The sequence below is a fragment of the Telopea speciosissima genome, unplaced genomic scaffold (genome assembly GCF_018873765.1).
Source record: "Telopea speciosissima isolate NSW1024214 ecotype Mountain lineage unplaced genomic scaffold, Tspe_v1 Tspe_v1.0014, whole genome shotgun sequence".
NCBI lineage: Eukaryota > Viridiplantae > Streptophyta > Magnoliopsida > Proteales > Proteaceae > Telopea > Telopea speciosissima.
This window is the reverse complement of record NW_025317350.1, coordinates 603050-629477: the sequence shown is the minus strand read 5'-3', so window position 1 is coordinate 629477 and position 26428 is coordinate 603050. Positions and strand designations below refer to the sequence as shown.

The 26428-nt window shown below is 42.0% G+C and overlaps 1 long non-coding RNA gene across 1 annotated transcript; it reads left to right on the top strand.

Annotated features, from left to right (window-relative positions):
* The first annotated feature begins 2610 nt into the window (after positions 1-2610).
* LOC122647200 lies at positions 2611-25112 on the top strand. Its single transcript, XR_006330819.1, has 3 exons — positions 2611-2989; positions 11163-11168; positions 25102-25112. It is a non-coding gene; the product is annotated as an uncharacterized LOC122647200 (long non-coding RNA).
* Positions 25113-26428: the final 1316 nt, after the last annotated feature.

Genomic DNA, 26428 nt, shown 5'->3' with positions numbered 1-26428 from the left:
TGCGGCACAGCAGTGGCCATGTCTACATAGTGGGGCCCGCTGTGGTCACATGACCGCTGCTGCGCCGCACATTGCGTACAGCAGCAGATAAAAATTCATGATAGAACCCCTTAATACACTAGATGATTCAGTTAAAGGCATTATACTTAAATGCCTTGAAAGCAAAATTCATTTATGGCTTTGCTTATTTATCAGAGAAAAACAAAAAGAAGCAATAAAACAAAGAACAATGAATGCTGCCTTAGTCTTGAAAGCCTTCTATTTTTTGTTTCTCCCCTCCCCCTTTCCCAATGTGGATATGAAACCTATTGAAATTTTAAATAATAATGTTCAAGTGGGCTCAGTTAGTTGAGTGCAAGCCAACAGTTGAGAAAAATGGCCAATACATCAATGTTAAGTAATTGAAACTGAATGTAAATGTAAGACTTAATTCCCTGCTGAGATGGCATGGTAGCATACTGCATATGCCCAAGCTTATCAATGGAGGTACAATCTTCCTAGAGAGAGAGAGATTGTTTTCATTGGAAGCCCACCCTATCGAGAGAGAGAGAGAGAGAGAGAGAGAGAGAGAAGTGAAGTGCTACATAATGCTCAAATTCAAAACATAGAAGGTCTGCCCACCGAAGGCTTAAAATTAAGTGAAATTACAAGAAAATATTTGTGTAGCCAACCCAAGGTAGTTGGGGACAGTGAACAAGCCTTTGAGTGCTTGACTCATTCAAGAAGTACTAGTTGGTCAAGTATCTTCCAGGTGAATCTAGTTTGATTAGGAACTTGTGGGTCATGGAATTCTAAGGGTTATTCAATGTTTGCATGTCTTCAAAAAATCTATACGAAGGGGAACTCATCCTTATTTGTAAGCACAACGGTTAATTGAATGAATTTATGTTTTTTACTGGATCTGTAGCAGTTTCCCCGGAGATAGATCTCCTTTACCTAGGTGTATCCCCAGGCCCTTGGCTCTTCCTTCTTGATAGACCCCAAAAGACAAGTAACTCATATTCCTTTCCTGTTTTCATTCCTTCAAACTATTTCACTTGGTACAATTCATAGGCCGTGCAGTCTTATTTTCTCTTTGATTAATGGACTCCAGAACTTTATTTTCTGGAACATTATTCATACCGGTTCCAGTACTCGTTTCTATCTGGCCTGTAGGAACGCCTAGCCCATGCTAACATAGAAACAAATCCCATCACATATGAAATGCATTCTACAGACACAAGTTGAGAACCTAGGTAAAGCAAACTTGTTAGTTTTCACATGATAGCTAACACAATATAGAGATGAAGCGTCATATGCATGAGGTCACCATAATATGAGATGACTGAGTCAGTATCAGTTGAAAGCTTAAAGAAGACTGACTGACTGACTGTAGCACATTGGTTGGCAATCAAAGAGAATTTGTCCTAAAAAAATGGCATTGTGGAAGTTGTGATATGATGTTACACATTCTACAATAACTCAAATATATCTGGAATTGTAAATATATTGAAGTTAGGAGGTAAACATTCTCATGGTGCTTCAAGCTAGAGACTAAAAAAAGTCATTCTGCTGTTGCTTCATAATGACACATAAATGGTATTCCCTAATCATACACATACTGACATTCACAAAGAGTCTGCCCCCATCTAATTGAGAACAAATTGGTGAACGTACAACAGTTGCTACTAATGTTGCATTAGTTAAATACTTAAATCAAATGAAGTCTCACAGATAATCCTATAGCATGATATCCTATACAGTATCATTGCAGTGAATGTTGTAACCATGAAACAAGATAATCCATTGCAGCATACAGTAATATCTTCCAAACATGTGACATCCATTTCCAAATTCTATGTCAGAAGACGGTGAACACTTTCCACAAGTAATGTATTAGTAACAAAGTGGTGTAAAGGAGTACTAAATTTATGTATACTTTGGCTATGCATAAAAACAATAAGAGGTGGGTCACCTTAATACCTTGCTTACCTATTGATGAAAAAAACTCAAAAGAGAGTCATGAAAATTTTATAATCAGAAAAAAAGAAAACAAGAATAATTTGTTAAAAACAAAATGGAGTAGTAATGTCATATAATGCTAGACAGACATAGGTGACGAATGGGGAAAAAAAAACTCAAAAGAGAGTCATGAATATTTATAATCACCAAAAAAGAAAACAAAACTAATTTGTTTAAAAAAAAAAAGTACAAAATCCGTACTACAGCAGGACATGCACTCAAAATGTGAAGTCTACCAGTTACATCCCTTTTAAGCTCCAGATCACCCTTGGAACAAGGGAAAAGATCAGTCAGGGAACATACTTGATGATAGATGATAATATCGGTAGCACTTACCTCCTTTGTTAATGCACAAGTACCAGCATCATTAAACACACCTTACACTACTAAGCCACAAAAATTAAAGCCATTAAATATTTCCAGCCTCTGTCGACAGGCATAGATTGTAGTTCCATAGTTGCATTACTCTTTAGGACCCAAGTAGTCATTCTTGCCTTATCTCAATAGAAGTTCCCCCTCCCCTCATTCCTGATGGCAACAGATTCTAAAGTAACATTCATCAAAATTCAGCTTATGGTGATCAGGGAGGGCTCTCCAAATTGCTCTCAAGTCTAGAATCAAAGGAAAATTTTAATAGAACATCATTGCAAAGACATTACTTGTTTTCAACAGTACAAGGGCCAACCAAGACAAATTCTATTCACCATATTTGGTAAGCACTAGGTCTCAATTTTTAATTTTCAAAAAAGAAAGCTACATGGACCACTATCAGTGATTAATTTACTTCATAAAAAATGTAACAACTGATAATAGTTTTCCAAATTCTACTTCACACATCAATCTCAAGTAGGGAAATAAAGCCATACCTTTCCAATAATACTTGCATTGGCGAAGTCCAGCTCAGAAGGGTCAATTCCCCAGTCACACTTGTTTGGGAGAGGGGGTGGAACAGGCTTTTGTTCAAAATGGTTGCCAGTTTGACCCTGCAGTAGCCATTCTCAGATATAAGGCATCAGGAGTCATTCGGAATGTATATAATCAATTTGTGTTCAGTGCCATAATGCTAGATTGAAGTAGATCATACAACAAAGACAAATAGGAGCCACCCTATCAATGGAGGTACAATCTTCCTAGAGAGAGAGAGAGAGAGAGAGAGAGAGAGAGATTGTTTTCATTGGAAGCCCACCCTATCGAAAGTTCCATCAGCTATACCAATTCGAGGATCATACATTTGAAGGTGATGAATGATAGGAGACAGATAGGTAACAGTCTTGCCAGTGTCAGTAGTCGCATTAACAAGTCTAGAAATTCCATCAAAGAATAGAAAACCTTACCATCTAAAAGAAAATGAGATAAACACAAAATGGGAATGCTCACAAAATCAGATCAGAAATCCAAACCATTGACTCAGATAAATTAATAAATCTTATAGGGGAATAAGAGCAAGAATTTTTTTTTGGGGGGGGGGGGGGGTGGGAGTGGGGATCGGTTAAGAGAGAAGGATTTCATTTTGATGAAATACATGTCACAAATTCTCACTTCTTACTGTAATTACTTAAGAATAATGAGTAACCAGTTCAGAGCAGAAACGCGAGAGAGAGAGAGAGAGAGAGAGAGAGAGAGAAACCTCAGAGTTCTTCGCATAACGAGGATTAAAGTCCGAGAGAGGAGCAAGAAGCGAACATTCCATTCTCCCCACGATTCTTGGTCATTTCTTCTTCTTCTTTTTCTTCAGTGTGTCAAAAGTGATTTAGGGTTTCTGCTAGTGCTCAGAGAAGATCGCTCCTCATTAGGGTTTTAGGACTCACGCAATAAATCGACCATTTGACTGCATGGTAGACCAGAGAAGAGAGAAGGATTGAAATGAGATTTCTGCAATGCAATCGCCGATCACAGAGAGAGAGAGCAGGGAAGGGGACTGCGGGAGAGAAATGGAGATCGCAGAAAGAGAGATAGATATACATCCCACTCTCCCACTCTCCCTAAGTTTCTGAAAGGGAAGAGACTTCCGCGGGATTCAGCCACATAGCTGTTGATAGGGATTTCAAATAATGACCTGCTGTCCCCGATTTTCAATTGAACTGGGAAGACGTTCAACGACTCAGATTGCGCTAGGTAAAACCAATGGTCACCAGAGAAGAACGTCCCGTAAACCTATTTCACACGTACGTACCGCGACCTTTTTGCCTTATACTGGATCAGGTTTTCGTACGAGAACCATTTTAGTACATTGTAACGTGCACAGATGGAATCCACTCACTCTCTTGGATTCCATCTGTGCACCTTACAGCATACGAGAACCTAATCTAGACTCTGTTTACACCCTATTTTTGGTCAATAGAGAAATAAACCCAAATTTATTTCAGTCAAGACCAACATGTTAATTAGTGACCGAAAAATGGTCAATGACTGAAGATAATCAGAAAATGGTCAGTGACCGAGAGCGGTAAAAAAATAGTCAGTGATCGAAAATGGTCAATGACCGATAAACGGTTAGTGATTGATGAACCGATAAACGGTCAACGACCAGCGAACAGTCAGCAAGGTGGTGACAACCAACTCTAAAAAAAGTGGGTAGTTGTGAAACTACCTCTCAAAGAAGTGGGTAGTTATGAAACTACCTAATAACTACAGAAACCACCTGAGCTATCAAAGATGCCTATAAAAAGAAAAATTCAAAACAAAGGAAGGCATCCACAAATCAAATCAAACAAGTCTTTACTTTTATTTTTTATTTTCTTTTTCTTAGTTGTAAATGGTTTCTGTTCTTTTCCTTAAAAGAACCTGTTGGGGTTACTTTCCAATGGTACTATTAGACGCAATGATGCAACCTTCCAATTCAAATTGAAGATCTCTGTAGTCCTTCATTTTACCAAAGATGTATCTGGAGAGAAAATTAATTTGATTGCTTCTTTTTCTTGTTCTTGGCGTTGCAATCTTTGCATTTCTTTTTGAAAAGTCCTTGGATTAAGGCACTGATAGAACCCACTCTTTGATTCAATTCACTTTATGAAATAGTTTCCACATCCAACAACGGTCTCCAGACCAAAGAAATTTTGGGGAATTAGACTCATACTAAACGGGTAAATGAACCCATTCAAGGTGTTGGTCAATCATTTCATTTTGGTTATTGGTTGATTCACTAATATTAGAGTTGACCGAATGGTCCAATCAACGGTTTAAAAGACAACCATAAGTCCCATGTATTAAATATTAGTGCATGGGCATATGGGCTCCACATTTTTGAATTTTACTTTTATTTTTGGTAAATTACATTGTGATCCCCTTAGTTTTTCTCTAAATACAGGGCAACCCCCTATGATTTGAAAATATACACCTGGCACCCTTGATTTTAGGATAGTTGTTACACTCAGCCCCCATCCGTTAGAGCATTCCCATTAGTTGTTGATGTGTGGGCTATTAAAATGAAAAATATACCCCTACGGGGTATGAGCGTACCATTTTGCCCTTGGGGAAGCCCGAATTTCACACCCCGTTCCCGTTCCCCTTCCCCTTCCCCTTCCCTTCCCTTCTAGGGAGTCGTTGTAGTGAGGTGCAGTGACCTTCACTTAAGAAATCTTCACAGGTTAGATAGAAGAAACATCATAAAGGACATTTATCATGGAAATAAAAACAAACAAGAATAACAAAGATACGTGAGAAGAGAGAATCATTCAATGATTTATTGCATGAATCAAATTAAAGCCTAAAAAGAGATATACCCAAAAAAGGGGTACAGTACGCAGGTAAAAAGAAGAGGAAAGTTTTCTACTAGCGCATATGAGTTAAGAATGGACTTCCGTTCCAGCTTACTCAAATTAAATCTCCATATAATGGAACTGATAAAACCCCTTAAAAAGAAGACAACAACAATAAGAAGAAGAGAGAGAGAGAGAGAGCAACTAACTAGAAATGAGGGAGTTTAACAAGTGGGTTCTGTTTACACCCAGATTTCGCTCAACCCCTTCACGACCGAATGGAAGTACTCGGCCTTAGTTTGACTCGACCAAGGGGCCATGATCGAGATGCCATTGCACTTTCCGATCAGACGGCGCAAGGCTAGATTCATCGGCCAGGAATTAGTCCGTTAGCATCAACGACGGTTTTCAGCAGTTATGACGTGGGTGATGCACTAACCCGGACGTGGTTAGGATAGTGGCCGATAAATAAAGAGACCATTCTCATGGTTACTTCTACCATATAAAATAAGCAGGCAAAGCAAAATAAGGGCATCAATCAAACATACATCAAACTTGCATTTACTTATCTTTACTTTCTTGTACTATTTTACTTTTCCTCACAATGGTGTGAACTTAAGGTTTTTCTTTTTGCTTTATGCACCCTTATGCTTTCCACTGTAGATTGTTCACTTCAAGTAATTTAAAGTGCAATTATCATCCATTTCCAGTTCTTTTCATTCTGCTGTCTTTGAGAAGTCCTTGGATTACCAGGGCACGAGTAGAGCTCTAGATCACCGTGACGTAATAGGGTGTTCTGTCCTCATTCTGGCCATAACTTATTAGCCGAAGGAAATTTGACACAACATTTTTGGCACACCCGGTGGGACACTCGACTGTAATGGTGGATACCAGAGCCAGTCTACGTAATAAAGATAGCGAAACTGATGCATTTGACGGTGGACATGCTGATTAGTTGGTCGCATAAGGAGAATAGCTGGACACTGTTGTTCCTCTATATGTGGCTATGGTCTTGCAGGGGCAGGCCCGTATGGCCGCCGAAACGCAAGGGTACCTACAAACGGGAATGAAGGACATGAAAGAAATTGTTGCTTCCATGGCTCAAGTCTATAATGGTACCCAGGCTCGGTTTGAAGAGTTGATCTTGGTGTTTTTGGCCCAACAGCAGCTGGTGCAGGCCAGTCAACTTCGTATAGGCCAGACCCTGGTGGTTCAGACGGGTAGTGCGGTAGGGGCCAAAAATGGCTTGCCGTCTGCTCAGACTGGGTAACCTGGCGTCTATAGTCAGGCCGACTGTGCTAGTTCATCCAGCCAGCTGGTACATCCAAATGTTGCAGCCAGGACCATGCTTCCTCAGAATGGAGTCCCTACACTGGTAGTGCAAGTTGGGAACCCAACTGTGATGAGATCAAGGACAAAAGGTACTATAAATGGCATAATTTGTTTACCCATAACACTAACGGTTGTATTATTCTTTGAATGGCATTACAGAAAGCCATTAATAACAGGGGAAAGGCGTCATGTCAGTGCATGAGAACCCTTTTCTGCCGGTCAATATGGTGGATGTAGACCTGTCAAACTTGCGCTTGCTTAAGAGGAAGGAACCGCTAGTCACATTAAAGCATCTTCAACATCTGGCCAAAGAGAAGGGAAAAGCGGTGGATGTCAAAGCCATTGGGCCACTGCTAAATCAACAGTTTCAATGGGGGGTGTGTACATTGTAAGAAGCTATTCAAAAACAAACCTCAAGTGGAAGCAGACGCCCCCTCATTAGATGATCGGCTAGGTAAAAGAGGAGCGAAGATTGCATGGGCTTCGGGGCCTTCAAGGTAAGACAGATCGAGGCATCATGCTCCTAGTTATGATTAAAATCGGTCAGGTGAACCTCAACGTCAACCAAGGGTGAGGGCAAAAAGGCAGTTTATAGAGGAGCATTTGAACCAGCATTCCACCAACAGACGAGAAAGAAAGCCGTTGTCGCAACCTTTAGTTAAAGACCGGTTAACAAGACGATCAGCTTTAGTCCCAACGTGATTGCAGTCTACTGTTACCATTCCTGAACAAGAGGTGCAGGAAGGCAAGTCGAGAAGGCTTTCTGTTCCTCATTCGCCTAGGATGGTGATTCCCAAGGCAATGTTAGATAACCTGGAGGGGGGTGAATAGGTTATCACTAGTGAAATAATGTCCTTTTTAAATTTTCTTGAATTAAACAAGATAGAGAGAGAGAAATTACGCAAATGAGGGACACAAAATTTATAGTGGTTCGGCTAAACTTAGCCTACGTCAACTCCTCTCAACCTTGAGAGAATTTAACTAGTTACTTCCTTTCAGTACAGTAGGTGGGAAGAACACCTTTACAATCTTTTTCTATGGGATAAGAGGATCCCAATCTTTTAAGGATAAGAGAATCCCAATCTTTTGAGGATAAGAGGATCCTTGCAATGCCTAAGTACAGTCTAGGCTAATGCAATAATGCTTTATAAACTTAAAAGCATAAACTAATTACAAAAGAGAATAAAGGTAGGATTACCTAGGCAAGGAGTGTGATGTGTACTCCTTGCAAGTGTCAAATGATGCAAATGAATGCTTGCAAATGAAGACCTTCTTAAAGACTATTCTTTAGAGTGTGAGCATGTGAAGATCCTTTAAGCTTTGAAGTCAATCTTCAATGATATTGATGTGGATAAGAGGACTTCAATAATGAGAGCAAATATTGACTTTTCACATTTCACAAAAATTAGATTTTGGACAGTAATGGATAGTTGAAAAGGTCTGATATGTTCTCTATTTATAGGCTTATTAATGGCCTTAGAACATGTGCAAAATGTGCTCTAACAGATCTATTTTTTTTACCAATCCGGTTGACCTGAAGATTGATCCGGTCGATCGAATCATAGCCGTTGGAGAAACTAGCCGTTAAAAACTAACCGTTTGAAGGCAGAAGTGGCATCCGGTTGATCGGATCATCGTCCCACTTGATCCGGTCGATCGGATCATTTTTGGGAATGTACCAGTGAGGCCATTGTTTCTCCCGATTGATTCATACCCTGTGATCCGATTGATAAGATCATTGTCTTGGCTTGATTTTGATAGTTTGACTGCGGGGATTGGTCCGGGACTTTTTCCAACCAATTCTAACATATTCTTAGGTCAGAGGGGGTTCAAATATAGCCTCCTAAGGTCCCTAAATGATGCACATGCTTATTTCATTAATTTTATGCAAATGCCATTACAAGTATGAGGTGTGTGTGTCTAAGTATGTGCACATGAACATCTTATCTTTCTTTCTTTCTCGTGACGTTCTTCAATCTTCGAAAGATCTTTTGATATCTTCTTTACTTGACATGTTTTGTCACATCTTCAAGCTCTTGACCTTCAAGAGTTTGTCTTGAGCGTCTTTACTTTGTGTCTTCTAGCTCTTTGACTTATTAGCCTGTTGACATATAGACACATACAAGCTGTCTAATATGTTTGTTATCATCAAAACACTTATGGAGGTAGGGGTAGAATTCCCCAACAATCTCGCCCTTTTTGATGATGACAAACCTATATGATTTGGTAGCAGATATAGCAGCAATATATATCATCCATAGCACCCATAGACAATGCAATTGTAGACGCTGATTTTTTGTCACCCCCTAATTAGCGATGATGACAACGGGACATGGACGATGGATGACGCACTCTCCCTCTTTTCAAATCCAAAGATACTTGACCCATAAGACCAAGAACCATGCTGAGCACAAAATGGCCCATTTTAGGCCCAAAAACAAGGAAAAATGGCACTGCGCTCCCACGGCGCCGTGGACGTCTTCCCACGACACCGTGGACACCTTCCCATGGCACCGTGGGGATGTGTACCAGATTTCCACGACGCCATGAGGGGGTGTGACATCAGCCTGCTGATGTCACCCACGGCGCCGTGGACATCTCCACGGCGCTGTGGAGGACTTATCCGGCTAGGAGAGAGAAGGGGTCCCTCCCTATAAATGAAGGGTCCCCTCCCACATTTCCCAAGGAATTTTGGGTAGAGAGACCCTCCCCAAGTGATTCCTAGCCTCTTTTCCTCCCTTTTCACCCTCATTTCTCCTCATTCTCTCATGAGTGTGTGAGTGCTTGAAGTTTTCTTGTGGCGGACAGGTCCTTCGATTGTCCCTCTGAGTATAGAGCGCTTTGGCTCCTTGGCGTTGGTATCTCATCTGTGCACGGATAACCATCAAAACTCCTTTGTTACAGATGTTATTCTGTCTGTTTACTCCTCTCCAAATCACTTGAAAGAGCCGATACTTTGCCGAGAACGAAGCAGCGTCAGTCCATTCGTCTATCTCCCCTGAGCCAGGGGAATACAACCATACAGGTATAATTAGTGCATTTTTGTTGATTCGATGTAGTCCTTTCATATTTCATCGTTTTAGTTCGTATTTTTCATATATGTAATGTAGTTTATTATGCTTTAGTTCAATTCATAGCATCTAAATGTAGTTTATAATGTCCCACATCCCCGTAATAAAAGAGAGAGAACATTTGTCCTTATGTAGCATCTAACACAGAGAGACCGGTCTCGGTCGGGCGAGGTGGGTGCCTAACACCTTCCCACACTCGTAACCTGACCCCTTACCCGAACCTTTGGTCAGACCATATGGAGTCACTTAGCCCGATTCCGCTCACAACGGGTAGGGCTACACTTAATGGGTCCTAGGCCCTAACCCTAGGTGGCGACTTCACATTATATTAGCATATTTTAATGCATGATCTCAATCCCTTATTTATCAATATTATCCATATCCATATACACACACACACATACATCTCCCAAAACCCTATGTCGCCATATACCATAAGGGCTGAGGAAACCCTCATCCCGAGGGACCACGGTACTTATAGTGGCGACTTCACTGGGGATTTGGTGGACAAATGTCCACCCGAGGTCAAACTCTCTAAATAGGTGCTATCAATAAATGACAGAATGTTCTCTTTAAACTTTTATAAAAAAAAAAAGAATAAAATAATAATAATAATAATAATAATAATAATAATAAAAATATAATAAAAAAAAAATACCATAATATGTTTGTTTGGCTAACCCTTGTGTGTACTAACCGCATCATGCATAGTGCTCGAAGTGAAATCAAATGGCGAGGGTACTCCCTGTCGTGCCTTTATCCTCGGGGAGGTGAGGCACATCATACTAAGTACTCTGAGATCGGATGATAGCCGCTTCCTGTACCACTTTCTTGCACATATACACTGCATGAGAACCCCTCTTACCCCCGTAGTTAGTCGTTGGACCCCATGAGTAGTCATGGGTAATTGCGTAAGCTACAACCCTTGATATTTATCGTACGAGTTTAGAATCACTAGCGAGGGTATTCACTAGTGTGCTGTGGGGTGCTTTGCCACTCAAAAAAGGCACTAGCTCGATTACTCTGAGTTTGTGTGACCTATTCTCAGGTATATCAAAAGAACCACGTGCCTACAATTCACGACCACGAGCGATAGGTATATCGGTTCTGTCAAGGGTGGCCTTGTTCTGTCCTATGGAAGCCCACCCATTACATGCATCATGTAGGAAAATAGACCACATATGATTAGGGTACGGCACAAACTAACCTTTGTTAGCTGTAAGAAAGACCGAGTTTAGGGTCATTTGACGATTAACCTGGTTTTGATATGAGATGCCACCAAAGATAAGGAATTCCATAATCCCACGATGGTCCCTCAAAGAAAAATGGAAGTCCACTTCCATATAATGGAACCTTACATGTCCCTCAAAAAAAAAAAGAAGGCATCTCATCTTGACTCCAGACATAATCATCAATAACCCGGTAACTAAGATCTTTCTTTTGTTTGTTTTTTCTTTTGTGTGTTCGAAAATGCTTGGACAATGACGACATTCGAAGTTTGGTCTCAGAAGGAGTTTGCTGAAACTCTGATGACCACTCCGATTACTTGAGTTGAATAAAATAACAAAATAATATAAAACAAATGTTATAAAATACCAAAAAATCATAAAAACTCAAAAGGAAAAAATGACAAAAAAAAAAAAAAATCTTCTTTAGCCTTCTTAGGGTCTAAACTAGGTATTCTTCTTTCTTTCGTAGAAGCACGATTCCGTCCTTATCCATTTGGGTCCTATGCGGCTGAAGGTTAACTTGAGCCAGCCCACCATTCTCCTCAAGATCCCTGATTCCTTCTCATTCTTCTAGTTCATCTTCTGAGATATCACTTGTGAGTAACATGAATCCTCCGAAGGATCACCTGTCTGAAAGTCACGTCAAAGATCGAGTGGATAGGCTGCAAGTAGACATGGCCAAAATGCGGCAATTCATGGTATAACTAGTTCAATTGGTCAATGAACTATCTAAGGGTGGATCCATAACTGGACCAGCAGAGCAAGAAGTCCAGAAAACTAACCCCACAACCCTCAAGACTCCGATCATCATACCAGTAGAAGAGGGGGAAGATAGCCACCCTATAGACCCTCCTGAGACTGAAAGGGAGAAGAAAATGAGAGAAAAAGTAGCCGAGTTGGAAGTGGTTGTCAAGGGCAAAGTCAAAGTGAAGGATGAGGAAGACCTGGTGTTCTTTCCCGAAGGGAAAATCCCCAAAGATTTCAAGTGGAAATTGGATAAGTTCGACGGATCGGGAGACCCTAGGGCTCATCTCAAGATTTTTGCCACTATTGCCAGATCATGGGGACTTTCTAAAAACCAAATGGGACAGGCGTTCTTGTATTCTTTAGCCGGATCTGCTTTGAGGTGGTTAACCCAACTTGATCACACTCAAACCCAGTCATGGGCCTCTGTGGTTAAAGCTTTCACTAAGCAATATTTGTATAACACCGAGATGGATATTACTCGAAGAGAATTGGAAACCTTGAGGCAAGAACCAAGTGAAGAGTTCTCAAACTACATCATGCGGTTCAGGGAGAAAGCCGTAAAAATGTGGAACCGCCCTACTGAGGAGGAGCAGGTCGAGATATTGTTAGAAAATCTGTACGGGGAGTACCGTGAGAAGATATACTATTAGCACATCAAGACCTTTGATGCTCTTATGACAATTGGGAAGAAGATTGAAGATAAGATCTTTAAAGAAAGGCAGAATTAGGGTATGACCCATGAAGCATCAGGAAGCTATTCGGCAAGAAAAAGCCCAAGGGCCAAAGGAGAAAATACTGTAGGGACAAGCAGCCAGGCGGCAGAAGTCCAGGTGGTAGCTGCAGGATCAACCCCTCTTGTGATCCAAACTGAATCTGAAGCATCCAGGAGGAATTTCAACTTTGAAGGAATGACACCCTCGTTGTTATTCACCAAGCTCAAGAAGCAGGGAATTATCAATTCAGTTCCTCCTAGGCTTGTGGATTTGAACAATCCACCTACTTGGTATAAGCCCAATCTGTACTGTCATTACCATGACCAATAAGGCCATCATACGGATAGATTCCTAGCTCTTAAGCATGCGATCCAGGACTTGATTGACGAGGCCAAAATTGAGCTTTAGAAGAAGCAGCCGCCAAATGTCACCACAAATCCTCTACCTAACCATGGAGTAAACATGCTTTAAGAGCATGCTAAGCAAGCAGATCCTACCACTTTGATCCATTCAGTCGGGAAGAGGAAGCTAATGAAGGCATACGTCTATATAGCAATGTTGACCAAGAAACTTAAGGAGGGAAAAGAGCCACAGATTCGACAAGAGGTGTCTCAGGAAGTGGATCAGCCCGATTCCCCTTTCTATCATCCAAAGTCAGAAGGTGCCACATGGGTAGAAAACTAGATACCTGCATGGAAAATCTCACAACCACTGGTGAAGGGGACCTATTCCCCAGAGTCATCTACAGGGTCAGTAAACATGTTGCAGGAAGAGACATCATTCCAAGATCCTACTACATTGATCCTTCCCATCCCGTGGTATTTAGGAAGAGATGAGCAGTCACGGCAAGCACGGGCAGAAAGAATGCAGGTTTGCATTTACTGTGCCCGAACCAACTGCGATGGGAATATCCAAACAGGCGGACAACCATGTGATTAAGGTAGAGGTATAGCATCCGTCAACCAGCTTCAAAAGTTGGATTTCTTAGAGTATAGATTAGAGGGTCTCGAGACAATGACACCATTGTGCAAGTATGATTTCTCATCATCCAAAATGTGTCACCTGATTCCTAAAGAAGAAGAAGGGACTGAAATCACCAGAGTCACACCTCAGCTCCTTAAAGCAGTCTCAGCACTAGCAATTGGACAAGCTCTGACCAAAGAAGTCTCTCTTGTCCATATAAGGGGGGATACTAACAATAGCTCAGATGAGGAAGACGACTAAGAAATCTACGAGGGATGGATAGAGTATGCCGAGCAAAGTCCAACGAGGGAGGACGAAGGAGTAAAAGCAATGGATTGGGTAAATAACATCGGAAGCAATGATAATAATGACCTACCAGCCTTATTCAACCCACATCATTAGATGAGGATGAAAGCAGAGATGATGAGGAGATATCATCTCTAGAGGTTCCCAGAGGCGATTGGACGGTGTCCAGAGAAGATTTCGAGCGTTGGAGCATGAGTGCCTTCTACCAGGTCGTAGATATACTCGATGTTTCCACCAATACTCAAGAGATCCTGTACAAGGCTACTTCTCTATTTCCAAATCTGGTGTGTAGTAACTTTGCAGCACGTTGTGAGAGCTTGGTGATGCCAAATGAGAGCGATGTACTCGCTCGAACCCTCCATGAGCTGAAAAACATGACTTGGTTAGTCAATGCTTTGGCCTGTGATCTATTCGAAACTCCTCCAGAAGACCTGGTCTTGTATTCAGAATCATTCTCCTATCCGGATCCACCCCGAAGAAGTGAAACATGGGATGCATGGATCAATGATATCAACCTCGGGGAATTTCAGATTGACCCCACCGGAGGTATCTTTCCTATGGACATCGATGATGAAGGGGAAGAGCCGTTGGAAGAAGAACAATCATCTGAAGAAGATGAAAGTGAGCAAGAATCTGCATCAGAGGAATCCAATGATGAAGTATTCGAAGGGGAAGAAGAAACGGAGGATGAGGAACCTTGGCAACCAAGGACGCGTCTGGAGAAGTACGAGAATATTTGCGGACCCACACCATGGGAATTATCATTCCAGGTGAACAAGATCCACCGGGATGTGGATAAAATCCAGGAAATGCTCATGAGAACGGTGGTCTTGGATGATAAGTACCAGGAGGAGCTTCAACAGCTAGAACCTGTTAGAGAACAGTGGGCACTCCCTCAAGTAATTCGTCATTTGGAAAACTCTGTAAAGCTAACTTTGGCCTTGGCACAAGACCTATGCGGGATCCCTCCCTCATCCCCAAATCAGGGTAACAGAGAATACCGTGCTTGGGTAAGAGCACATGATGATTTCTATATGTGTCATGTCAATGAGGGAGGAACAATAAATGACCCAACAGGGAATATCCACCCAGTTATTTCAAGCCCGGAAGAGAGGTCCGAAAGTTTGGTTTCTCAAGGAGAAAAGAAGGATCGTAACTTCTATAAGTCATTGGCGGAAGCAAGAAAGAGGTACCAAGCGGCTTCAAAAGCCTTTCATGCCATTAACCAATTGGCACCAGAAGAATCTCATACAGTCCAACAGATTGCTGAAAAGTAAGAAACCTTATCAGGAATCCTAAATCAGGCTCGAAAGTTTATTATGGCCTTATCTGGTGAAGAAGGTAAAACCCGAATTTATCCCAAGGGTCCTCTTATCATCACTGATAGTGACGAAGAAGATGGAGGCTTTTGCCCAGTCTGGTTGGTTATCAAAGAAAGAGAGTCAAATGTGGCAGAAACCAGGAGTGGCCGAAACTTCAAGAATACAGAGTTGACAGTGGAAAAATACCGGTCTAGCCAATCAACGGCGGTTGTTGAGCCAGAAAACCGAGTACTAGACCAATTGAAGAAAGCCCAAGCCAACATCTCAATCTGGGGATAATTTAATGGCATCGCCAACCCACCGAGAAGCTATTTTGAAAGCTCTTACCAAGGTTCAAGTGCCCATAGAAATGGGGCCTAAGGAATTATCTCACATAGTGGGGGCCACTTATACCATTCAATCACTCTTTTTCTCAGAAGAGGATTTACCCCCAGGAGGAAAGAATCACAACCGGGCGCTTTACATTACGATGGAATGTAACAAGAATCAGGTCCCCCAGGTTCTAATAGACAATGGGTCCGCCCTCAATGTGATGCCCCTCAAAGCAGCCAGATGCATGGGTTTATCTCTAGACAAGATGAAGTCGTCCAGCCAAACCATCAGGGCATACGATAATTCCAGAAGGGAGGTAATTGGGATTCTCACCACCAGTGTCAAGATTGGACCAGCCTGCTTTATCATAAACTTCCAAGTCATCGACATTCAAGCATCCTTCAATATGTTGCTTGGAAGACCATGGCTACATTCAACGGGAGCCCTAGCATCAAGTCTTCATCAAAAGCTGAAGTTCATATATGATCAGAAAGTGATTACCATTTTTGGAGACCCAGAAATGGTACACGCTTTGGCCAACATTGAAGTAGGTGGTTCATCCTCGTAAGAAGTGCAGCTGGGTGGGTTTGAATTCGGCCACATTTGTACTACCTCTGTAAGTGAAGAAGACCAGAGTCTAGGGAAATTCTTGACAATGTGGAGCGAGGCCTCTGTAAAGATTATGAGAAAGATGAAATATTTCCCTGGATTAGGATTGGGAAATAACCAACAAGGGGTACCGGCATTCCCGGAGATACTAGCCAATGCCAACTGTTGTGGATTAGGGTTTAACCTGAAGAACCGAAGGAAGAAAGTCACAGGATAGAAGAATGGTGCGGCAAATGGTGAACCATACTTCAAGACTTTGAACGGGTACTTCGTGAAAGAGGGAGAAGACTTCCCTTACTGTGGAAATCCAGAACCATGGTTCAATCAAGAGCAGGGCGAACATCTACCAGGACTTGAAATATTCTTTAAGAACGAAGTAGACTGGATAGCCATGGAATTGTATCAAGCCAGCAAGAAGGAAGTCATAGGGGATCAAGGGATCGGCAACTGTTCGAAGTGGCGGTGATCATTGAAGAAGAAGAAGAAGGACCGGCACCACATCTTCTCATACAACCTCTCCAAGGATCCATAGCGAATTGGGCAAGAATGATGGAAGATTTCTATATTAATGAGTCTGAAGTTGTAACCAGCTCTAGCATAGTCCTATCTAAGTCTGTCTTTGAGTCTGTATCTGAGTCCGATGGAAATGTCCAGTCCATTGGGTCTGTTTGTATTCTTCCCCTTATCATGAATGAAATTGCTGATTCTGAGTATGTTTCTTCTTCTTCTTCCTATTCTTCTGATGATGATAATGTCTTAGAACATCGTAATCTGTTAGAACAATTGGAGCAAAGAAGAGCTCAACCCGTCCTAGAGGATACCCACCCTGTAAATATAGGGACCGATCAATGCCTCGAATAATCAAAATTGGTGCTTCTCTCAATAATAATGAAACATCCCAAATGATCTCTCTCCTCAAGGAATTTGAGGAAGTCTTCGCCTGGTCCTACAAGGATATGCCCGGCATCGATCCAAAGATTGTGCAACATGAACTACCAACATATCTGGAGGCTCGCCCAGTCAAGCAGAAGTTAAGAAGGATGCGGTCGGAATGGAGTGAGAAGATCAGGGAAGAAGTCATCAAACAATGGAATGCAGGATTTCTTCAAGTAACCCAGTACCCTCAATGGTTGTCCAATATTGTCCAAGCCCCTAAGAAAGATGGGAAGGTCAGAATGTGTGTGCATTTTCGTGACCTAAACAGGGTCAGCCCGAAGGATGATTTTTCGTTACCCCACATTGACATTTTGGTAGACAACATTGCAGGCCATGCTCTACTGTCCTTCATGGATGGTTTCTCAAGATATAACCAAATTAGTATGTGCCCGAGGGACAGGGAGAAAACTACCTTCACCACACCCTGGGGCACATTTTGTTACAAAGTAATGCCTTTTGGGTTGAAAAATGCTGGGGTAACATATCAAAGAGCGGCCACGGCTATCCTACACGACATGATACACAAAGAAGTAGAGGTATATGTCGATGATATGATAGTCAAATCTATGGACTAACAAGGCCATTTTGCAGCTCTCAGAAAGTTTTTTGAAAGAATCAAAGAATACAAGCTAAGGCTGAACCCTCAGAAGTGTGTGTTTAGGGCCAAAGTAGGAAAATTACTGGGATTTCTTGTCAGCAAGAGAGGGATAGAAATGGACCCTGACAAGATAAAAGCCATCACAGAAATGCCACCACCCTGGACAAAAAAAGAGGTACGAGGGTTTTTGGGCCGCATCCAGTACATCAGTAGATTCATATCTCGGTTGACATCCACTTGTGAACCTATCTTCAAACTCCTAAGGAAGAAAGAGCCGAAAGAATGGAACGAGAAATGTCAAGATGCCTTTATGAAAATCAAAGAGTATCTACTTTCTCCTCCTATACTTGTCCCTCCAGTGTTCGGTGAACCTTTGCTCCTATATTTGTCAGTAGGAGAAACAGCGGTCGGATCAATGATGGCCCAAGTTGACAAGGTGGACGGAGAAGAGCATGCAATCTACTATGTAAGTAGGAAATTCCTCGAGTATAAAACTCGATATGCTCCAGTAGAAAAGATATGTACATCTCTGGCCATTGGTCATGATTCTCAGATTCAACCTCCCTTTTATCAAATTGCACCACCCCTTTGGTTGGCGATTCCCAAGAAAATACTTGATTGCCCATGACATACTTCAGGCCCTTTCGACTTGTATCGGGATCACTCCTTGTTTCTATTGGGCTATAAAGATTTGGTCCTCAAGCATATCCAACTCCCAATAAGTCATCTAGATTACTCCCAAATTTGATTGATCTAATGTCCAACTTGATCTTGAGGGCCTAAGGAAAATTGAACTCCCAACATATACCTCAAAAGAAGTCAAACGATCCAACGACCCCCGTATATTTTGCCTAATAATCTATACTCCTACGACTTTGGGTTGTGTGGTATAAATCTACACCATCTTTCCTACACAACTCTTCATATGAACACTTTAACTTCTGGTTCCCCAATACCTAGTCTCAACTTTAGGATGAATTGGGATATTGATGGAATCCCTATTGTTCGCTCCCAATAACGGAGGGGACATTCGGTGATCCATTACCCCCTTCATTGTTGAGCAAGGTTTTGTCGGGTCCTTTAGTTCCAGTTTCATCTTGATCTTGGTTGTTTTATTCGTATGGTTTGCGGTATAACTCTTTACCAAGACCTAACTACGCACCTACCATCTTTTATCGTCCTCCCAGAATCTACATACGATTATAGAATATCCAAATGGATAGGCCCATAATCTTCATTTAATTTCACAACGTTTCAATTGATAATGCTAACCACTAAGTTGTGTTCTAAGTTCTTCGAGGGCATCCTCCTCTTACCAGTAAACTTAGTAGAACAAAGGAGTGTGATGTGCCGCAATCAAAATAATAGTCGAACAGATGAGAATGATATGGGTGGAGTACCTATTATTATTCCAAATTTGCCTCAGCTTCCCTTGTGTTCAAGGTATATACCTGTTTTTGGACTCCATTGCTTTGGGACGAGAAAAGTCGAGTAGTAGGTGGATTTCGTCGTGGCGCACAAAATCTGCGATGATGACAATCCCTAGCCATGTGTCCAAGCTACTTGCAGACATAGCATCTGTTGTTCGACTTAGACGATCGGGGCACAGCTGTAAATTGTGGCGATTGGCTTGAAGCATGGTGATAATACTGTGTAGGCTGTTCGAATGCTGGGTGAATGGGTTGATATGGTTGACCCATTTTAAGCCCACAGTTCTGTGCCAGGCTAGGGATTAAGCTAGATCCTCGGAAGGTCTTGTTGGGCCACTTTAAATTTGGAAGGCGTTAGGCCCCTTGCCTAGCACCATTGACATTGTGGTCCCCTCGTTCAGTTTATCTTCTATCGTCTTGGCTATATCGACCATTTGTGCATAGGTTTGAATATCCATGACTGACAGGATGGACCCGATCTCAGGCTCAAGCCCCTTTTCAAATTTCTTCGTTTTGCTAGCCTCTCCCTTCATATGTTCCGGTGCGAAATGGAACAAATCCTCAAACTGCTGCTGGTACTCTAACACTGTCTTCGATTCTTATACGAGGGCAGAGAATTCAACTTCCTTCTTTTCTCTGAAACTCTCAGGAAAATAATTCTTAAAGAACACTTCCTTGAACTGATCCCAAGTGGGGTTGGGATGAGTCGCCTCCAAATTTGGTCGCATCAACTTCCACCATGCTTCAACCTCATTCTGCAATTGGTACCCGATGCATATCAACTTCTGGGCATCAGTACATTCTAATATGGCAAAGACTTTTTCCAAGGCACTAATCCATCTCTCTGGTTCCATCGCCTCTGAGCCGATCTTGGAAAAAGTGGGCGGCTGAAGTTTCTTGAACCTCTCCATCACCCTAGCAGTGGAGTTATCTATGACATGCTGAGGCTCCGAAGGTGGAAATTATGGAGGTTGATTGGGTGGTGGCATCACTTGCTGTTGCATCATGGTCGTAAACTAAGTGGTCATATGAGCTAGCATTTCTTGTTGTTGCTGCGTGATCTGCATCAGGTTTGCTACGATGGTATTCAGCTCACCTATAGTCATAGCCGGAGGTGGTGCGGTGGCAGGAGCCGGAGGGGTTGCAGGCACCGGGTATGGAAGGTCCTTGGGTATCCCTGCCGAAGTGACTGACACTTCAAAGTTTTGAGCTTCGACTCCATTCGGTAGTCCAATCTCTAGAACAAATCGAGGGCCTCTTCCATACCGACCACCCCGGTTGGATCTTGTGTTAACCATGGTTGTTTCTGCAGAAAGGGATCTTGGGCATAAATAAATCTACGTTTTTTAACTAAGGAAGGTTCTACACTGGTACCTATACGTACAAACTAGCATTTGCTATGGTACGACATAATAGTGAAACATCGCACGTATAGAGATGCGTAACCGAAAACATAGGAATTTATAAATACTACAATAGGAGTAAGCCCAAAGATAGGCTGGGGTGTGTTTGTGTGTGTGATTTTATTTTATTTTATTTTTATTTTTATTTTTGTTTTTTTTTATATATATATATATATATATTTTTTTTGTGTATCAGTTGTACTTTCTTTTCTAAGTTGTAGTTCGGAAGTAGTACCTCTAGTTTTCTTTTCTGATGTGAAAGTTTATGCCTCTTCAATAATGGAGTCATCGACTTTTGCACTTAGCTAGTCTCCTACTATATTTTTCTACTTCTTTATTTTGGTGTTTTCTTAAAACTTTTATTTCTTTGTCTCTAGACCACCCACCATCCTACTTCCGTTGCTTGTGAATGTAAATAGAGCTTCTCGCTTTGATACCACTCTGTCACATCCCAAACCACCCCCTGGGAGGATTTAGGCAAGTGACCAGATATCCTACGACATCCGCCAATCCCCAAGGATCTAGAAGCAGTATTTACACGTCACAAACCACACATTGAGGTTAACAGGTGATAAAAGAATATCAGAGTGCAACGGAAGATCGAACTACCCACAGACGATTTATATTACCAATAATAAAAATCCCAAATACCTATGTTATATCATATACATATCCATTTATGTTCAATAAGTACATTATCTTAGTAATTACACTTCTTGAAATAAAGAAACTTAAATAATAACAAAATCGTCGCTAAGCAACGAAATGAGGAAGATCTACAATTCCATCGACAGCTTCCTCGCCCATTAGCAAACCCATACCTGTAAAATCAGCTAAAAGAGAATATACAAGAGTGTGAGCTCCACCGAGCCCGTGAATAAAATATAAACCATGCATGCACATGCAAGCACAACCAATGAGTCCTACATGAGGTGCAATTCATTTTATTTATTAGCCACCTAACATCACAACTAAAGCGGGTTAGTGCTACTACAATCCCCAATACATGTATCCCTGGTGCGGGCTTGATTACCCCTTCCCGCGATACACCCATTGAGTTGTCAGAGAAGACCAGTCAGCTCTCGCATTCATTCCTAGGTCAGCCCGACCAGCCCTCTGTGATTAACTTGTGAGGTAACCGTTGGCATTTATCTCCATTCTTTTCTTTTCTTATTCTTTTGGATTATATTGTGGCATAAAGCCCGGCATATAGCTCGTAACTGAATTGTGGCTTAAAGCCCGGCATATAGCTCCTGACATTAATTGTGGCATAAAGCCCAGCATATAGCTCCTGACATTAATTGTGGCATAAAGCCTGGCATATAGCTTGTAATTGAATTGTGGCTTAAAGCCCGACATATAGCTCAAGGTTTATACGGTCGCTCCCACAAGCATCCAACACCTTAACCCCCGTTGGCAAAGGTGCGTAGCACGGGTGATGAAACTCTAGCCCCATGTCTATATGGCATTGTATGAGTCAGGCGGTGTCAACCGTATCCCATAATACGGGCTACCACATGCCTCATTTCCAAGCCAGCTACGACTTCTAATCTAGCAATTCAACATACAAGCATTATCATCCATTTTCAATGTTCATCAGATAAGATTCAGATTTCGAATGAGAATATAAAATAATTTAAAGTAATTAAAGACAGTAAATATTGTTGTTGTTGTTGTCATGACCTATCAGTCATGTTACACCTACACTCATGGTGTAATTCCACTCACCTTGGTTTGATCCTACTGGTTCAGATGTTTGTTCAGTTCCGATTGGTATCTGGCTGTGTCCCTCGAGCACGGAAACAAATCCTAAAGTAATAAATCAGAAATATGTTATTTTAATTATTCAAAACTGTTTTGGATAACCCAGTGTTAGTCTAGGCTCCTAGGTCTAACTCGGTGCTCAGTCCGAGATCACATGGAATTCTCTGGGCCTTGCACTGGGCCTTAGGCCTATGCCCTGGTGCATCATCCGGAGAATGTGGCTTAAGGTCAATATGGTATTTTACCACTTTAGTACATGGTTCTAGGTCACAATATCCTTACAACACAGTCCCTAGGTCAGCAGTGCTGCAGGACCAACACAGACAGGGTTTCCAAGCCCTGCGGGTCCCATTTAGGTACTCAAGGTGTTCATAATTATGGATAGATGTGAGGAGGGGTATTTTGGTCATTTTCCACCTCCTTACACTGTTTATAGTCCATATGTGGAGGTCCCCCAAGTCAGATCAACAAAATAGTGAAGTTTTCATTCACTAGGTGATGTCTCTGGGTGATGTCTGCATCGCCCAGTGGCTTCATCCAGAGAATGCAAAACCGGAATTAGGCTTAGATTCCAAGGTTTTGAACCACGGGCAGCGCATGGATCCTCTCCCCATGCATGCTAGGTCATCTTGGACCCCCAAGGGTATACTTTGCACTAGTCCTTGTGGATTTTCAATTGGGCTCACCACTTGGCTGCCAAAAGCTACCCAGACAGCCCAGTGAATAGTAACCCATGGTTTCTTCAGTTACAAAATACTATTTTGACTACATGCAAAGGTGGTTTTAGGTATAAAATAGTAATCCAAAGCTGCTACCACCTAGAGTTAGGTTCCATGGAGCCAGGGCATGCAATCAGGACTCCAAACAGTCAAATAACAGTGCATCTGGCAGTGCAGCCATGCACAGCCAGATTTCGGCATCAAGACAAGCAAGACAGATCTATATTTTTATTCAAATATCTCAGATCTTCCATGCCCCATGCTGGCATGGCAGATCTGGAGTAGTTCTAGGCAGTTCCCAGCTGTTCTAGGCTGCCAGATGGCTAGAAACTCAACAAAATCACAGAGATTCAAAGAGGAAAGTAGTAAATCATCAAGGCAGCAGGTAGAGCATAGGTGTTTATACCTACACAGGTCTGAGAAGGCACGAAATCTGGGCCCAGAGGTGTAGGCTGCAGTCTCCTTCCTTCTCCTTCTTCTTCCTCTCTTTTCTCCCTCTTTTCTCTCTTCTATTCTCTCCCACGATTTCAGTAGTGAAATAGGGTTTAAAACAAGGCTGAGGTCCTCTATTTATAGGCCAGCCCATGACTAAGGCCTGTTTGGCTGTCAAGGCCACTTTTGAAAATACATTTTTAACCGCATTCTCAACCATTCTGAGCACTCAGGTGGGGTCCACAGTGATCCGAGGGTATGAGGTGGTCCCCCAGACTCCCCTCATCCTATGGAGGGTGCCCATGGCCAATATGGGTGGCCTCCACAGATTAAATCATTAAATTAATGCAGTTTTGCACTCTGGGTGATGTCTCTGGGTGATGTGTGCATCGCCCAGTGCCATCACCCAGAGAATTCATCTACAGAATTGTTTGGATTGAAATAAAATTTCAGTCCATTTAGAGAGATAATTGGATAATGGTTCCTTCTAAGAAAAAGAATCTCTATGAATCTAGTTTCTAGAAAAATTGGAATCGAAGGAAATGAAGATTGGATGATGAAGTTATGTTATTTTTATTACGCAAGGGTCAATCTGTCAAGATAGCAGAATCCGATTTTGACAGCAACTTGAACTAAACTTTTAACTAACTTAGAGACAGAACTAGGTAATGGTGTCTCCTAACAAAATGTAGATCTATGAGTCTAGTTTCCAAAAAAATTGGAACCAACACAAATGAAGTTCGGGTGGTGGAGTTATATCACTTTAACTAAGAGAAGGTCAATCTGTAAATTAGCAGAATTTGTCATTTATGTTGGGATTTAAGATGTATGTATGGAATTGGGTTCTCATCATCAAATCAATCATGCAAATTGATGTTTGGATTTAAAAATGCTTTATCTAAAACATATAAGCTGATGAGGGCCATCATTAGTTTAGCCTAGAACTAGGATTTAGTCCAAGGGTTCTAGAGTCAAGGGATAGTACCTTCCTCAGGATGTACATTATGCAGTGGGCTGTACATCTACAAAGGTCTACAATCCATCTTTTGACAGGTATGTAGGAGGACATCCTCGGGGCTTCTCCATTAAATTCAATCACTGGAGTGATACTCCACAGTGTGCTTGGATGCCATGCCAGGGGTTTCCTGTCCTACATTCAAATCCCCAGCCAGTCAGGGGCGGGTTTGACAAAGAAGTTCATAGAGACCCCCTTTACTCGGTCCTGACAGTAGAATGGACTTGGTTACCTGATCCTTCATAAGAAAATAAGATGGGTGAAACTCAAAATAAGCATTGTTATCTTGGCAAAACTTCTGAACAGAGAGAAGGTGTTTAGAAATAGACGGAACATGGAGAACATTAGTTAAATGAAAAATACGATTAGAAAGAGAAGGTAGCGAGGAAGAACCAATATGAGAGATAGGTAAGCCCTTACCATTACCAACATGTAACTGATCTCGTCCTATATAATCATCAAACTGAGAGAGGGATTGAATATCAAGGGTCACATGGTGAGAAGCCGCCGTATCCGGGTACCAAGGTAAGGCCGTGGATGGGTGGGGCGTGGGGAAAATGGGTGGGTTCGGTTGATGGTAAGAAGGTGAGGAATAGGTGGGATAGGCATGGTGGGCGGTTGGGGAAGGGTTATTTGGGTAGTAAGGAAGGGATGGGTTATTACCAGTTTGTTATCTAAAGTAACATCTGTTTGTGGAATGGTTGGTCTTGCGACAGATGGCACACCAAAAATGCCCAGAGAAGGTCCCACTAGTAGAATCCGAGTCGGAGCCCAATCGTTGGGCTGTGTTGGCTGTAAGAGTACTTGCCGGAGGAGAATCAGAGATGCTAAGCCTGTTCAAGGTTGAACCCTGAAGAAACTCATGACTGAGTAACATGGCATGAAGATCATCGTAAAGAACTGGTTCGGTCCGGGTAAGAAGGGATGATACCATGGCACCAAACTCAGGTTTTAAACCACGATAGATGTGAAGGTTGAAAGCACTTGGATGAACAACATGGCCATCTGTAGCAAGCTCTTCGGGAACGGTTTTGGCACGTTTAAAAAAATCTACTACAGGTTCATCGGGCTTTTGAGTCAGTTCTTGTAAGGCCATGGTCAAGGACATGATCCGGCTTTCTAAGGGAGAAGAGAAAGCAGCGGATAGTGTGTCCCAAATGGCACGGCTAGTTCGCTTACCAAGGGCAAGAGGAAAAACCTCCTCAGATAGTGAAGCTAGCAACAGGCTACGAATCATTGAATCCTGATGACGCCAGTGAGCGCTCTTGGTTGGATCATCGGGGTAAGGAGAAGAGCCATCAAGATGGCCAAACAAATTCAGGCCATCAAGGAACGGCTCAACCTGATTCTGCCAAAATAAATAATTCTTGGATGTGAGTTTAATAGATATGTAGTGGTGGGCATTGGGAAAGGGAGAAAGAGAAGGAGCAATAGAGGTTGCTTGAGAAGGGGCCAAAGGAGCCACGGTTGAGGAAGAGAGACCGTCCTCCATGGAGAGAAGAAGGAGAAATCCTAGGGAAAAAAAAAAAAAAAGCTCGCTTGAGTTATGCTCTTGATACCATGTTAAGGATTGTAATATCCCATATTTCATTAGATTCTCCAATTGGAGTATATATAAAGATTACATGGAGTGAGAGAGCTCACTGGTTTTACAAGGAAAGTGTATAGGAAATATTGGGTTACCATTACATGTGATATTGGGTATATTGGGTTACCATTACATGTGATCTTGTATATCAATCCATATCATATGTAGAGATCCATATCTTGCATATCAAGTCATATCACATGTGTGAAAAATAGAGAGAGAGGGCACGGTTGGCATAGT